The 16,474-nt window shown below is 46.0% G+C and overlaps 1 pseudogene; it reads right to left on the reverse strand.

Moving 5' to 3' along the window:
- LOC135512981 (cadherin-2-like) overlaps positions 1-16,474 on the reverse strand; it is a 31,224-nt pseudogene that overhangs the window by 3,413 nt on the left and 11,337 nt on the right.

Below are 16,474 nucleotides of genomic sequence, written 5' to 3' on the forward strand. Positions count from 1 at the left end.
TGTCAATGATAATCTAGTTGCATAATTTCTGATTTGACATAAGGGGTTTGAAGAGGGTGACAGCTTGACATAGAGGTTGAACATAGCTAGAATTCACCTCCACTCTCCCTGATGGTGAGGTTTAGAGCAGAGCTGGACTCTGGAGGAATGCTGAAGTGGATGGTGACGCCCTGTCCTCCCTGGTCCCTATCCACTGCCCTCACCACCTGAACAACCTGCGAGACAGAGCAGAGAGAGGAGAACTTCTATTGGACCTGACAAGCTAGGTTTCCATCCAATTGGCGACAGATTTTCATACGAATATTCAAAAATCTGCATAAATAATATATGTACATTTTCCCACCAGAGATGTGATTCCATCAAATTGACTTGTTGCGGATAAAATTCTGTGCATGAAGCATTGACATTAAAGCCAGTAGATGGTGTTAGTGCTGACGTCATCCATGTATTCCTTTGGAAAACTCTCGATGGCGTATGAAGACGGAAGTATTTGAATTTGAAGAACGCCATATTGCCACAGATAGAACAATGAGCAAGATGTTTCAACAGATGTATAAATCTGAAGCCTCCGGTTGACATTTTCCCTCACCAACAAATGGCCCAGTGGCCGGAAGTGGGAGAAGATGGATTTTGGCTGTCATTCTGCTAATTCTCTCATCAATGAAACATTTGATCTCAATACAGTCTTCTTTTCCTGAAAAATATCATCTGTAGTGGACTAAGTTTTGTAAACTTTACCCTTTGCCAAAGTTTCAATATGTTTTATTGTTTAGTAGGAGTGCAAGGGTGAATTTAGTTATTGCACATGCTCACTTCAGGAGTAGGCGTTTCCTAACGGAAATATTCAAATACATGATAGAACATTCCAAAAGGATCTCGCTAGCTCGTGCTTGGCTTGGCCCACCTCCTTGCTTGTTTTGCCCACTATGATTAATTTGCTCCCATGGAAAATTACAGGCTGTGGTCTATCTTGGGTTAGTTGTAAAAATCTTTGATATTGCTGAATGGGTTTGAATGGCACCATAAAATCATGGTGAAAGTGACCGTAACTAGCACAGGATCAAGGTTGATGTAATTGTTTTCATCCTGCCTGAGAGAGTTAACTGGGAACCTCATTGTAGCCTACCAGCCCATGATTGGTCTGGGTCAGCATGTAGTCCTGCGTGACAACAAATGTAGTAGTCAGAATGGATCTCTATTTAATCTCGATTTGTAGCGAACTTGAAAATAATTCACCGTGGGGATCGAATTTGATCATAATAAGCCCATTTTAGATCCCAAAATGGGGGTCAATTTTTGGCCGTTCTGATGATCGTAATTTACATAGGCTTTCTTGGTCAGACCAGGGCTTTTGGCACCGCTCGGTTGCTACTACTGAGGTATAATAAGAACAGTTGCTATGCAGTAGCCGTCCGACAGAGCTTGTGACTTCACGCTCCAGACCGGACATTTTACTTACAAATGCGAGTGTAGCGAAATGCTTGTGCTTCTAGTTCCGACCATGCAGTAATATCTAACAAGTAATCTAACCTAACAATTTCACAACAACCACCTTATACACACAAGTGTAAAAGAATTAATAAGAATATGTACATAAAAATATATGAATGAGTGATGGCCGAACGGCACAGGCAAGATGCAGTAGATGGTACAGAGTACAATATATACATATGAGATGAGTAATGTGGGGTATGTAAACATGACATAAAGTGCTATTGTTTAAAGTGGCTAGTGATACATTTATTACATCAAGATGCAGTAGATGGTATAGAGTACAGTGTATACATATGAGATGAGTAATGTAGGGTATGTAAACATTAGTGGCATTGTTTAAAGTGGCTAGTGATACATTTATTACATAAATATTTCCATTAATAAAGTGGCTAGAGTTGAGTCAGTATGTTGGCAGCAGCCACTCAATGTTAGTGATGGCTGTTTAACAGTCTGATGGCCTTGAGATAGAAGCTATTTTTCAGTTTCTCGGTCCCCGCTTTGATGCACCTGTACTGACCTCGCCTTCTGGATGATAGTGGGGTGAATAGGCAGTGGCTTGGGTGGTTGTTGTCCGTAATGATCTTTTTGGCCTTCCTGTGACATCAGGTGGTGTAGGTGTCCTGGAGGGCAGGTAGTTTGCCCCTGGTGATGCGTTTTGCAGACCTCAATACCCTCTGGAGAGCCTTACGGTTGTGAGCGGAGCAGTTGCTGTACCAGGCGGTGATACAGCACGACAGGAAGCTCTCGGTTGTGCATCTGTAAAAGTTTGTGAGTGTTTTTGGTGACAAGCCAAATGTCTTCAGCCTCCTGAGGTTGAAGAGGCACTGCTGCACCTTCTTCACCACGCTGTCTGTGTGGGTGGACCATATCAGTTTGTCCGTGATGTGTACGCCAAGGAACTTAAAACTTACCACCCTCTCCACTACTGTACCATCAATGTGGATAGGAAGGCTGCTCCCTCTGCTGTTTCCTGAAGTCCACGATCATCTCCATTGTTTTGTTGACATTGAGTGTGAGGTTATTTTCCTGACACCACACTCTGAGGGCCCTCACCTCCTCCCTGTAGGCCGTCTCGTCGTTGTTGGTAATCAAGCCTACCACTGTAGTGTCGTCTGCAAACTTGATGTGCATGGCCACGCAGTCGTGGGTGAACAAGGAGTACAGGAGAGGGCTGAGGACGCACCCTTGTGGGGCCCCAGTGTTGAGGATCAGCGGGGTGGAGATGTTGTTACCTACCCTCACCACCTGGGGGCGGCCTGTCACGAAGTCCAGCACCCAGTTGCACAGAGCGGGGTCGAAACCCAGGGTCTCGAGCTTAATGATGAGTTTGGAGGGTACTATTGTGTTAAATGCTGAGCTGTAATCGATGAACAGCATTCTCACATAGGTATTCTACTTGTCCAGATTGGTTAGGGCAGTGTGCAGAGTGATTGTGTCATTTGTGGACCTATTGGGGCAGTAAGCAAATTGGAGTGGGTCTAGGGTGTCAGGTAGGGTGGAGGTGATATGGTCCTTGACTAGTCGGTTGGTGTATGTGTCCTGGAGGGCAGGTATTTTTGCCCCCAGTGATGCGTTGTGCAGACCTCACTACGCTCTGGAGAGCCTTACGGTTATAGGTGGAGCAGTTGCCGTCTCAAAGCACGTCTCAAAGCACGTCTCAAAGCACTTCATGATGACAGAAGTGAGTGCTACAGGGCGGTAGTCATTGAGCTCAGTTACCTTAGCTTTCTTGTGAACAGGAACAATGGTGGCCCTCTTGAAGCATGTGGGAACAGCATACTGGGATAAGGATTGATTGAATATGTCCGTAAACACACCAGCCAGCTGGTGTCCAATGGCATTGGATAAACATTTGATAATAATAACTCAGCCAAGGGCAATGGATAATAAGAACTCTGGAGAAACAGGACTCATTACACCAATAAGGTGAAGAAGAAAAACAGAAACAGTGATCTGACATCAATTGCTCTTGAGTCAAAAGGAGACGCAATAAAAGGAATAGGAAATCTTCAAAGACTTCTACAAATAATTGTACTGAAGGTTGTAATCAGAAATTAGCATTAAGGTTTTCCGCATGCAGGGCTATAGCTAGACAGACTGATAAAGTGGAGTGTCAAAGTTACATGGGTAAGTGTTAGCAGCACTGACCTGTCCAGGGGTACTGGAGTCACACACAGATGTTGTGTACTGTCTGTCCAACTCTGGTGCATTATCATTCTGGTCCAGTGTCTCTATGGCAACCACAACCCCGGTCACAAGGTTTGGATTGTCTAGAAAAGGAAAGGAGTGCCTAGTGAGTTTAACTTCAACTTCATCACAGCCATCACCAGGGCTACAATGAGTGATATGAGGGAAAACATGACTCTGTACTAAGCCAGAGTGAAGGTATTGTCTGTGGCAGCTGGGTCTGAAAGGGCTTGAACCTCACACCTCTCTGTGTGGCGATGACAGTGATATTATGCCATTGCTCATGCTCCCGGTCCAACTCCATCACCGTGGTGATAAGGCCGCTGTCAGAAGTAATACGGAACAGAGCCTCCAGGTCAGACTGGGGATCAATGGAGTACCTGAGAGAGAGACGGGAGGGGGAGAGAGAATAGTTTGAGTAAAGAAAATGTGAGTGAGTGACAGACACACAGACAGATGGACGGACTGACGGACGGACAGACTGACAGGCTGACTAAGTGAGTGTAGCCTACCTGATGTTTGTGCTTTGTCCTGTGTCTGGGTCAACAGCAGATACTCGGCCCACGCTGCAGACAGGAGGACAGTTCTCAGACACGTCCAGACGGTAACGGGATCGGGAGAAGCGGGGGGGCTCGTCTGCATTGAGGACCATGACCCATACGGTCGCAATGTCCTTAAAGGGACCCTTCCATAGGAACCGTGCATCCACCATGGGGTTCACAACTTCCACTGAGAATGAGAATGAACTGCGACTCTCATAGTCCAGCAACTGAGGAGAGAAATACAGCCAATTATGTTTTACTATACTTTTCTATAACAATTTTTGTCTATTATTTATCTGTCTCCTTTACTTCCTCTCTAACTCGGACACTCTTTCTTTCCCTCTTGTCATCATGCCCTTTTCCTACCCTTGTTCCATAATTATTTCGCTCCCACATTCACTCATCATCACCTCATCCTATCTCATACTCTCACGCTTGTCACACAAACTTTGTTAAATGGAGCTTGCGATGCCCCATGTACTCAACACCACACTGAAAAATACACAGGCTCACAGCCTATTTTCCGGTTGGTGATTTAAATTCAACTGCTAGTCGGAATCTTTAATTTAAATTTGCAGGACTCGTGCAACCACACAACAGGATTGCAAGGGAAAACTGTTAAATGACTGTTTCCAGGGCCTCCCGGGTGGCGCAGTGGTTAAGGGCGCTGTACTGCAGCGCCAGCTGTGCCACCACAGACTCTTTGTTCGCACCCAGGCTCTGTCGCGACCGGGAGGTCCGTGGGGTGACGCACAATTGGCCCAGCATCGTCCGGGTTAGGGAGGGCTTGGCCGGTAGGGATATCCCTGACTCATCGCGCACCAGTGACTCCTGTGGCGGGCCGGGCATAGTGCACCTGACCAGGTTGCCAGGTGCACGGTGTTTCCTCCGACACATTGGTGCGGCTGGCTTCCGGGTTGGATGCGCGCTGTGTTAAGAAACAGTGTGGCTTGGTTGGGTTGTGTATCGGAGGACGCATGACTTTCAATCTTCGTCTCTCCCGAGCCGGTACGGGAGATGTAGCGATGAGACAAGATAGCAGCTACTAAACAATTGGATACCACGAAGTTGGGGAGAAAAAAAGGGTAAAAAAAGTATATTTTTTTACAGATCACATGGCCGTACTGTCTGTTCATCATCATGGCTATCAAATGGCATATAACACGCAGCTTGATAGGAGTGTGTATTATAGGCCTATTAGACCTGTCTGAGGATCCACAATTATTATTATTTTTTTTACTGTTTCCAGACCAAATATTTATTCAAAGCATCCTATTACCAGGCCTGATTATGACTAACTGAAGTCTCTGCAGGCAACACTGTCCTGCTGTTTTAAATGTTTTTCACTGAATTAACTTCCTGGTAAGAGTGCCATGGAGGAGCTATGCTTAGTTTAGCCCCTCATTTTACGCCATTGTGGATGTTTTTGACTTGAGTCTGATTAAGAGCTAAATGCAGTATAAATCTGGTCTCCATTATTTATTTCTCACCTTGTTTAGTACAATGACAGCTTCTTGGTCTCTTCTGGTGATGTTAAATGTGTCTTCCTCCTCTCCGTCCAGGATGGTATATTCCAGCATGGCATTATCTCCCAGATCAGCATCTGTTGCTGAGAGGCGACCCACCTCCACCCCTGGTGCTGCCAGCTCAGAGATAGAGAATGACCAGGCACCTACAGACAAACAGACAGAGAGAGAAAGAAAGAGCGAGAGAGAGAGCGAGAGAGTGAAAGAAAGAGCGAGAGAGAGCGCGAGACCACACAGATGAGTGACAGGCATGGACTAACTAAACATACCGTTTAGACCATAAAATGATAGAGTAGTCATCCAGTAGTCCTCAGGGAAAATGTTTACAGTAATGATAAGTGGAGGGAGAGTATAGGGACAGTCAGAAAAATAAGGACACAGTATAGAGGAATGTATTGTGTCTCAGAGCATTATATTTGGCAGTGATTTTATTGTCTCGGAGCGGAAACGAGTGAACTTTAGATGAAATATTAATAGAATAGAATGTAGAAGCGCTTGGATAAGAAAAGGCTGACATTATCTCTCACTGTTTTTCATGAAGAGCTAGCTTAGTGCTGTTGAGGACCCTAAATAGAGCAATCTCAAGATGTTATTAATTCAGATTGATGACAATGATAACAATAATGATGATGAATACGATGGTGATGATGATGATGGTGGTGAGGAGGAGGATGAAGAGGTAAGCAGCTCATTCATGGAATGTATTCATTAGTTTGCAATGATGAAGGAAGAGTCACATGCACATATCAAGCAACACGGCCTAAAATGAAATCAAAATCAAATATTAGCACAGTAGTCTCTTCTCACAGCTGCTGTGTGACAACCCTGGCAGAGGAGACCCTAAAGGTGCACTTAGCAGCAGAGAGATCAGTGCACCATCACAAGTGCCACAGTACAAGGCATTTCATCACTCTAATCACACACACACACACAAATGGAGCATTACTAGGTGGTAATACATGACATATGCCAATAACAAAACAGTAACAGTAATGTTGCTCACTCTTTCTGAAGTGAGGGGGGTTGTCGTTGACATCACTCAGACTCACAGTGACTGTGGTCGTCCCTGACATCCCCCCCAGGTGCCCCCCATGTCTTTGGCCTCAAGTACTACCAGATAGGTGTCCTGACTCTCCCTGTCCATGTCAGTTACAGCAGTACGTAGGACACCTAGCAGAGAGGAAAAGGAGAGGACATAGGACAGTAAATAACCCCATTACAATGACAAGGACAGCTAAAGGGACAAGCAGACTGTACCAGGATGAGTTATCTGCTTTAATATCACATATCGATATGTCACAAGCTTTTATGTACATAGAATACCTGTAGACTGTCTATGGCTGTACATACAGACAAACAGAAGTGCACAATGTTGTATCTTTACAGATCACATGGCCGTACTGTAGTCTGTTCATCATCATGGCTATCAAATGGCATATAACACGCAGCTTGATAGGAGTGTGTATTATAGGCCTATCAGACCTGTCTGAGGATCCACAGAGAAATACTGCTGGCCCTGGGTCACAGCATACACCAGCCTGGCACTGTTACCATACGTAGGGTCGTCTGCATCCGTGGCTGTCACCTGGATTATGGATGTACCTGTTAGTGAGAGATGGAGTGGTGAGACTACAGCAATGAGAAATAAGCCCTTGAGATAGCCTGACCAGACTGTAATGTAAACCACAGATCAGGACCGGAGACCTGTCAGTCACATGTAGTACCTATATTGGCCATCTCGGGCACAGTGGCGGTGTAGGGCTCATTCTGGAAGACAGGTGGGTTGTCGTTGATATCCTGAACTCTGATGATGAACGTGGACGAGGGTTCGAGGGCGCGGCCTGTCTGGCGGTTGGTTGCTGTAGCAATCAGGCGGTACTGGTCCTTGTCCTCTCGGTCCAGGGACTTGGTGACGTGGATGTTTCCTGTGTTCCCGTCGATGACAAACACAGACCCCACCCCCTCTCCTTCTAATATGTACTTAGTACGCCCATCGCCCCTGTCCATGTCTGTGTGCAGCTGGAGGAGATGGGTATGGACAGAAAATAAAGTCATAACAGTAATCTATGCATTCTGCTTTGAGCCTTGCTTAATGAGCGACTTCTGTTCTCTCTGCCCTATTCTCTAAAACGCCAGGGTTTATGGTTTAACTGATGCTTTTGATATATTGTGTCTGAGCCACCACTGACACAGACAATGCATCCCTCATCAGCTCCATTTATCATCAGCCTAAACAAAAACATGTGATTGTGAAATGAGCGATTGAATCAAGCTCAAGATGTGGTATTCAGTGAGTGTGAATTGAATGGCACCAGGTGTGAAAGGGACAGAGGGGAGCTGAATGAGTACTGATGCGTACCGCTAATTAACTCATTGGACCAAGCAGGCCACTGTGGGATTGTTCGGGGGTTAAAGTACATGACTGTGGACAGTGGCCCCAAATGTCCTGCTCTCACACATACAGAACACTGACAGCCCAATGTGTCCATCTGCATGTGTCGCTCTTTCTGTCTTCTGTTCTGTTATGTTCTGTCCATCTGTCTGTTTCCTTTCCCTCTCTGAATCCATCTGTTTGTTTGTCTCTGTATCTCCCCTTAACTTTGTTTTTCTGTCACCCTCTCTCTCTCTCTCTGGGAACGTGCCTCTCTCTATGACAGTCCATCTGCCCATCTGTTTCTCTCTCTCTCTCTCTGGGAACGTGCCTCTCTCTCTGACAGTCCATCTGCCCATCTGTTTCTCTCTCTCTCTCTCTCTGGGAATGTGCCTCTCTCAATTCAATTCAATTCAAGGGCTTTATTGGCATGGGAAACATGTGTTAACATTGCCAAAGCAAGTAAGGTAGATAATATATAAAGTGAATAATCTCTCTCTGACAGTCCATCTGCCCATCTGTTTCTCTCTCTCTCTCTGGGAACATGCCTCTCTCTCTGACAGTCCATCTGCCCATCTGTTTCTCTCTCTCTCTCTGGGAACGTGCCTCTCTCTCTGACAGTCCATCTGCCCATCTGTTTCTCTCTCTCTCTCTGGGAATGTGCCTCTCTCTCTGACAGTCCATCTGCCCATCTGTTTCTCCCTCTCTCTCTGGGAACGTGCCTCTCTCTCTGACAGTCCATCTGCCCATCTGTTTCTCTCTCTCTCTCTGGGAACGTGCCTCTCTGACAGTCCATCTGCCCATCTGTTTCTCTCTGACAGAGAAACAGATGGGCAGATGGACTCTGGGAACGTGCCTCTCTCTCTGACAGTCCATCTGCCCATCTGTTTCTCCCTCTCTCTCTGGGAACGTGCCTCTCTCTCTGACAGTCCATCTGCCCATCTGTTTCTCCCTCTCTCTCTGGGAACGTGCCTCTCTCTCTGACAGTCCATCTGCCCATCTGTTTCTCTCTCTCTCTCTGGGAACGTGCCTCTCTCTCTGACAGTCCATCTGCCCATCTGTTTCTCTCTCTCTCTCTGGGAACGTGCCTCTCTCTCTGACAGTCCATCTGCCCATCTGTTTCTCTCTCTCTCTCTGGGAACGTGCCTCTCTCTCTGACAGTCCATCTGCCCATCTGTTTCTCTCTCTCTCTCTGGGAACGTGCCTCTCTCTCTGACAGTCCATCTGCCCATCTGTTTCTCTCTCTCTCTCTCTGGGAACGTGCCTCTCTCTCTGACAGTCCATCTGCCCATCTGTTTCTCTCTCTCTCTCTGCGAATGTGCCTCTCTCTCTGACAGTCCATCTGCCCATCTGTTTCTCTCTCTCTCTCTGGGAACATGCCTCTTTCTCTGACAGTCCATCTGCCCATCTGTTTCTCTCTCTCTCTCTGGGAACGTGCCTCTCTCTCTGACAGTCCATCTGCCCATCTGTTTCTCTCTCTCTCTGGGAACGTGCCTCTCCCTCTGACAGTCCATCTGCCCATCTGTTTCTCTCTCTCTCTGTGGACAGTCCATCTGCCCATCTGTTATTCCCTCTGACACAGTCCATCTGCCCATCTGTTTCTCTCTCTCTGGGAACGTGCCTCTCTCTCTGACAGTCCATCTGCCCATCTGTTATTCTCTCTCTCTGGGAACGTGCCTCTCTCTCTGACAGTCCATCTGCCCATCTGTTCCTCTCTCTCTCTCTGGGAACGTGCCTCTCTCTCTGACAGTCCATCTGCCCATCTGTTTCTCTCTCTCTCTTTCTTCATCTGTATCTCTATCTGTCTCTGTTTACTTTGCAGTAAACAGTGCTTGCTTGTTCAGTATTTAATGGCATTAGGGGGACATTACAGGGAGCTGGTTGGGTAAAAGGCCAGATACACAGAAATAGAAAGCTACAAGGATTACTCAAGCCTTCATCACACAGGGCTTTCTGAACAGGAACCTCAACATCTCACTCCCCTTAAGGCACATCTGCACATGTCCATAATCTACTAGGTTTATTCATATCACATCATTTCCTCCGCTCTGCTGCGGACCCTCCGTAAAAGATCAACACAACCTCTATCTTAAACCACAACCCTTTATTTGAACTAAACTCAGCAAAAAAAGAAACGTCCTCTCACTGTCAACTGCGTTTATTTTCAGCAAACTTAACATGTGTAAATATTTGTATGAACATAACAAGATTCAACAACTGAGACATAAGCTGAACAAGTTCCACAGACATGTGACGAACAGAAATGGAATAATCTGTCCCTGAACAAATGGGGGGTCAAAATCAAAAGTAACAGTCAGTATCTGGTGAGGTCACCAGATGCATTAAGTACTGCAGTGCATCTCCTCCTCATGGACTGCACCAGATTTGCCAGTTCTTGCTGTGAGATGTTACCCCACTCTTCCACCAAGGCACATACAAGTTCACAGACATTTCTGGGGGGAATGGTCCTAGCCTCACCCTCCGATCCAACAGGTCCCAGACGTGCTCAATGGGATTGAGATCCGGGCTCTTCGCTGGTCATGGCAGAACACTGACATTCCTGTCTTGCAGGAAATCCCGCACAGAGTGAGCAGTATGGCTGGTGGCATTGTCATGTAGGAGGGTCAGGTCAGGATGAGACCGCAGGAAGGGTACAACATGAGGGAGGAGGATGTTTTCCCTGTAACGCACAGCGTTGAGATTGCAAGCTTAGTCCGATGATGTGACACACCACCCCATTCCTTTGACAATAAACGCGAATCACCCAAGTTGAGACAAAACCACGACTCGTCAGTGAAGAGCACTTTTTGCTAGTCCTGTCTGGTCCAGTGACGGTGGGTTTGTGCCCATAGGCGATGTTGTTGCCGGTGATGTCTGGTGAGGACCTGCCTTACAACAGGCCTACAAGCCCTCAGTCCAGCCTCTCTCAGCCTATTGCGGACAGTCTGAGGACTGATGGAGGGATTGTGCTTTCCTGGTGTAACTCAGGCAGTTGTTGTTGCCATCCTGTACCTGTCCCGCAGGTGTGATGTTCGGATGTACTGATCCTGTGCAGGTGTTGTTCCACGTGGCCTGTCACTGCGAGGACGATCAGCTGTCCATCCTGTCTCCCTGTAGCGCAGTCTTAGGCATCTCACAGTACGGACATTGCAATTTATTGCCCTGGCCACATCTGCAGTCCTCGTACCTCCTTGCAAGATGCCTAAGGCACGTTCATGCAGATGAGCAGGGACCCTGGGCATCTTTCTTTTGGTGTTTTTATCAGAGTCAGTAGAAAGGCCTCTTTAGTGTCCTAAGTTTTCATAACTGTGACCTTAATTGCCTACCGTCTGTATGCTGTTAGTGTCTTAACGACCGCTCCACAGGTGCATGTTCATTAATTGTTTACGGTTCATTGAACAAGCATGGGAAACAGTGTTTAAACCCTTTACTATGAAGATCTGTGAAGTTATTTGGATATTTACGAATTATCTTTGAAAGACAGGGTCCTGAAAAAGGGACCATTCTTTTCTTGCTGAGTTTATAATAAACAGAATGGGTTGTTTGATATTTACTGAGCAGTATACTGCAGGTTTTTACATTAATATGGACACAGCTTTGTGGTCAAACTGTGGTTGTTATATTTATCACGTGAGAATTAAATTCAAGACAAGCCACAGGCAAGGAACATTGTTCATGTTATTATGTCACATAAGCATGGAGAGAGCAAGAGCAAAAGAGTATTATGGCCCCATAGGACTTAAATCACATAGACGTGCATTTCTTCTACAGAAAAACACCAAAGGGATGCATAAACACATTGGTAAACAAGTAAACTGTAATGCATAAACCACAGGTGTATACAGCCGTAGTACACAAGTGTCTCTGGGTGTGAGTGTGTGTGTGTGATGTGTGTGTTAGAGAGAGAACAAGAAAAAGAGAGAAACAGTATGTGTATATGCGTGTAGTTGAGCGTGCAGTTAGGGATTAAAGAAAACACATGATAACACACAGTAAGAAATGCTAGATGAGGGAGTAGGGGGTTTATTCTCCCCAACACCCTCCTGCTCTTCTTCCTCCTTGAATCTGCTTTTATTTGTATCCCACACATCACCACGGGAGACATCTTTGTCATTCTTCCATCCCACTCTCCTAAAAAACATCCCCCCACCCTCTCTCTCTCTCACCAACCCATACCCCCCTACTCTCAATCCAATTGCTAGCTCAGTCCTGCTGTGCATCAGTCGCCATGGCAAAATATTTCTCTGTGGGGTTGAAACTTATCCAATCCATAAAAACAAGAGTGGAGGGGAATTCTTTTTTGAAATGATCTCTGATGGAATTCCCAGAGATCTACTTGTCTTTCCCTATCCTGTTGTCACTCTCCCCACTCTCTTTAATTTAAATGTTCTGTATTCTGCTTGTTGATTTTCTCTTCCTGAAAATGTCTCATTCTTGCCATGATGTACATTATCTTACCCCACTCAATGCTTACTATCAATGACTTTCAAACAGCATAGAACATACACTCTAATCATGTATGTGAGTCTGGGCGTTAATGTATGTTTGTTTCTTTGCGTTGTTTGTAACTTATTTTTTTAACTTATTTTGCACATAATGTTGCTGTTACCATCTCTTATGACCGAAAATAACTTCTGGATATCAGAACTGCGATTACTCACCACGGACTGGCAGAATCCTTCTTTTCCTTTAAAGAGCCTGATGAGCCCGACATGAATGATATACTGCTTTCCCAGGGACAGGCCGAGATCCCCGTTATTTGTGTGAAGAGGAGTTGGAGAAAAAAGGGCCTGAGGGCGGGCTGCCTTCTGAGAATTCGTAGGAGATCGAATAAACCTCCACTTCCTTCCATTCTGCTAGCAAACTTGCAATCTTTGGAAAATTAAATCGATGACCTACGATGAAGATTAAACTACCAACGGGACATTCAAAACTGTTAAATCCACGGAGTCGTGGCTGAACGATGACATTATCAACATACAGCTGGCTGGTTATTTGCTGTTTCGGCAGGGTAGAACAGCGGCATCTGGTAAGACAGGGGGTGGCAGACAATTAATTTTTGTAAATAACAGCTGGTGCATGATATCTAAGGATGTCTCGAGGTTATGCTCGCCTGAGGTAGAGTATCTCATGATAAGCTGTAGTTTACACTATCTACCTAGAGAGTTTTCATCTGTATTTTTCGTAGCTGTCTACATACCAACACAGACTGATGCTGGCACTAAGACCGCACTGAATGAGCTGTATTCCACCAAAAGCAAACAGGAAAACGCTCACCCAGACGCGGCTCTCATAGTAGCTGGGGACTTTAATGAAGGGAAACTTAAATCCGTTTTACCAAATTTCTATTAATGTGCAACCAGAGGGAAAGACAACTCTGGACCACATTTACTCCACACACAGAAATGCATACAAAGCTCTCCCTCACCCTCCATTTGGCAAATCTGACCATAATTCTATCCTTCTGATTCCTGCTTACAAGAAAAAATTAAAGCAGGAAGCACCAGTGACTCCATAAATAAAAAAAGTGGTCAGATGAAGCAGATGCTAAGCTATAATACTGTTTTGCTAGCGCAGACTGGAATATGTTCCGGGATTCCTCCGATGGCATTGAGGAGTACACCACATCAGTCATTGGCTTCATCAATAAGTGCATTGATGACGTCGTCCCCACAGTGACCGTACATACATACCCCAACCAGAAGCCATGGATTACAGGCAACATCCTCACTGAGCTAAAGGCTAGAGCTGCCGCTTTCAAGGAGTGGGACTCTAACCCGGAAGCTTCTAAGAAATCCCATTATGCCCTCCGACAAACCATCAAACAGGCAAAGCATCAATACAGGACAAAGATCGAATCATACTACACTAGCTCTGACGCTCGTCGGATGTGGTAGGGCTTGCAAACCATTACAGACCACAAAGGGAAGCATAGCCGAGAGCTGCCCAGTGACACGAGCCTACCAGACAAGCTGAACTACTTCTATGCTCGCTTCGAGGCAAATAACACTGACACATGCATGAGAGCACCAGCTGTTCCTGAAAGTCTGTGTGATCCCGCTCTCCGCAGCAGATGTGACCATTAAACAGGTCAACATTGGCTGCAGGGCCAGACGGATTACCAGGACGTGTGCTCTGGGCATGTGCTGACCAACTGGTAGGTGTCTTCACTTACATTTTCAACCTCTCCCTGTCCAAGTCTGTAATATCAACATGTTTTAAGCAGACCACCATAGTCCCTTTTGCCCAAGAACACTAAGGTAACCTGCCTAAATAACTATCGACCTGTCGCACTCACACCTGTACCATGAAGTGCTTTGAAAGGCTGGTCATGACTCACATCAACACCATTATCCCAGAAATCCTAGACCTACTCCAATTTGCATACCGCCCTAACAGATCCACAGATGATGCAATCTCTATTGCACTCCACACAGCCCTTTCCCACCTGGACAAAAGGAACATCTATGTGAGAATGCTGTTCATTGACTACAGCTCAGCGTTCAACTTCATAGTGCCCTCAAAGCTCAGCAATAAGCTATGGACCCTGGGACTAAACACCCCCCTCTGCAACTGGATCCTGGACTTCCTGACGGGCTGCCCCCAGGTGGTAAGGGTAAGGGTAGGTAACAACACATCCGCCACGCTGATCCTCAACACTAGGGGCCCCTCAGGGGTGCGTGCTCAGTCCCCTCCTGTACTCCCTGTTCACTCATGACTGCACGGCCAGGCACGACTCCAACACCATCATTAAGTTTGACGATGACACAACAGTGGTAGGCCTGATCACCGACAACAAGGAGACAGCCTATAGGGAGGTCGTCAGAGACCTGGCCATGTGGTGCCAGGACAACAAGCACTCCCCCATTCACATTGACAGGGCTGTAGTAGAGTAGGTTGAGAGCTTCAAGTTCCTTGGTGTCCACATCACCAACAAACTATCATGGTCCAAGCACACCAAGACAGTCATGAAAAGGGCACGACAAAACCTATTCCCCCACAGGAGACTGAAAAGATTTGGCATGGGTCCTCAGATCCTCAAAAGGTTCTACAGCTGCACCATCGAGAGCATCCTGACTGGTTGCATCACTGTCTGGTATGGCAACTGCTCTGCCTCTGACCGCAAGGCACTACAGAGGGTAGTGCGTACGGCCCAGCACATCACTGGGGCCAAGCTTCCTGCCATCCAGCACCTCTATGCCAGGCGGTGTCAGAGGAAGTTCCTAAAAATTGTCAAAGACTCCAGCCACCCTAGTCATAGACTGTTCTCCGTGCTACCGCACAGCAAGCGGTACCGGGGCTCCAAGTCTGGGTCCAAGAGGCTTCTACACAGCCTCTACCCCCAAGCCATAAGACTCCTAAACATCTAATCAAATGTCTACCCAGACTATTTGCATTGCCCCCTCTCTTTTACACCACTGCTACTCTCTATTGTTATCATCTATGTATAGTCACTTTAATAACTCTACCTACATGTACATATTACCTCAACTAACCGGTGCCCCCACACATTGACTCTGTACTGGTACCCCCCTGTGGATAGTCTCGCTATTTTTATTTTACTGCTGCTCTTTAATTACTTGTTACTTTTATTTCTTATTCTTACTCATATTTTTTTCAACTGCATTGTTGGTTAAGAGTTAGTAAGTGAGCATTTCACTGTAAGGTCTACAGCTGTTGTATTCGGAGCATGTGACTAATACAATTGGATTTGATTGGATTTGATCATAAAAACTCCCTCAAAGCCCTAAAAAGCTGCACAAAAAACAACTCCTCCATATGTGAGATCCCTTATGACATCATAGCTATCTCAAGCCCAGAATCAGACTGGTGCACTAACTGCAACATTGCTCTCCACCGCTGGACTACCATCCCTTCCTGACTGTATCAATAAAAGGCAGAGAGGAAGATGGAACATTTACATGGCTGCTTCTACTGTGGCTGGCACAGTTCCGTGTTAGCGTAACAGCTAATAGAATTCACATACACACTAAAGCTGCCAGCAGCTGCATTAACGGTCCACCGCTTTGCCTGTGATGTGCTACAAGTAACCTCCAGGGCTCTAGGTGGATCAGGTGCGAACTGGCTTAAAACGTATTCAATCATCTCATCATCAGACTGGTTGAACCATGACTTCCTGTCAGCTCTATGGTGTTCTTGGTGTGGTGCGACCAACCATATTTATTGACTAACCTTAGTGAACTACAGTATGTCTGACTAGTAGAGTACTGTATCATCAGGCTATTGTTCTAGGAATAACTTAACCAAAGCTACAAATATGACATTTGTATGAACCAAAGCTACAAGTATGACATTTTTTTATGAACCAAAGCTACAAGTATGAACACTTTTAT

Source organism: Oncorhynchus masou, chromosome 24 (genome assembly GCF_036934945.1).
Source record: "Oncorhynchus masou masou isolate Uvic2021 chromosome 24, UVic_Omas_1.1, whole genome shotgun sequence".
NCBI lineage: Eukaryota > Metazoa > Chordata > Actinopteri > Salmoniformes > Salmonidae > Oncorhynchus > Oncorhynchus masou.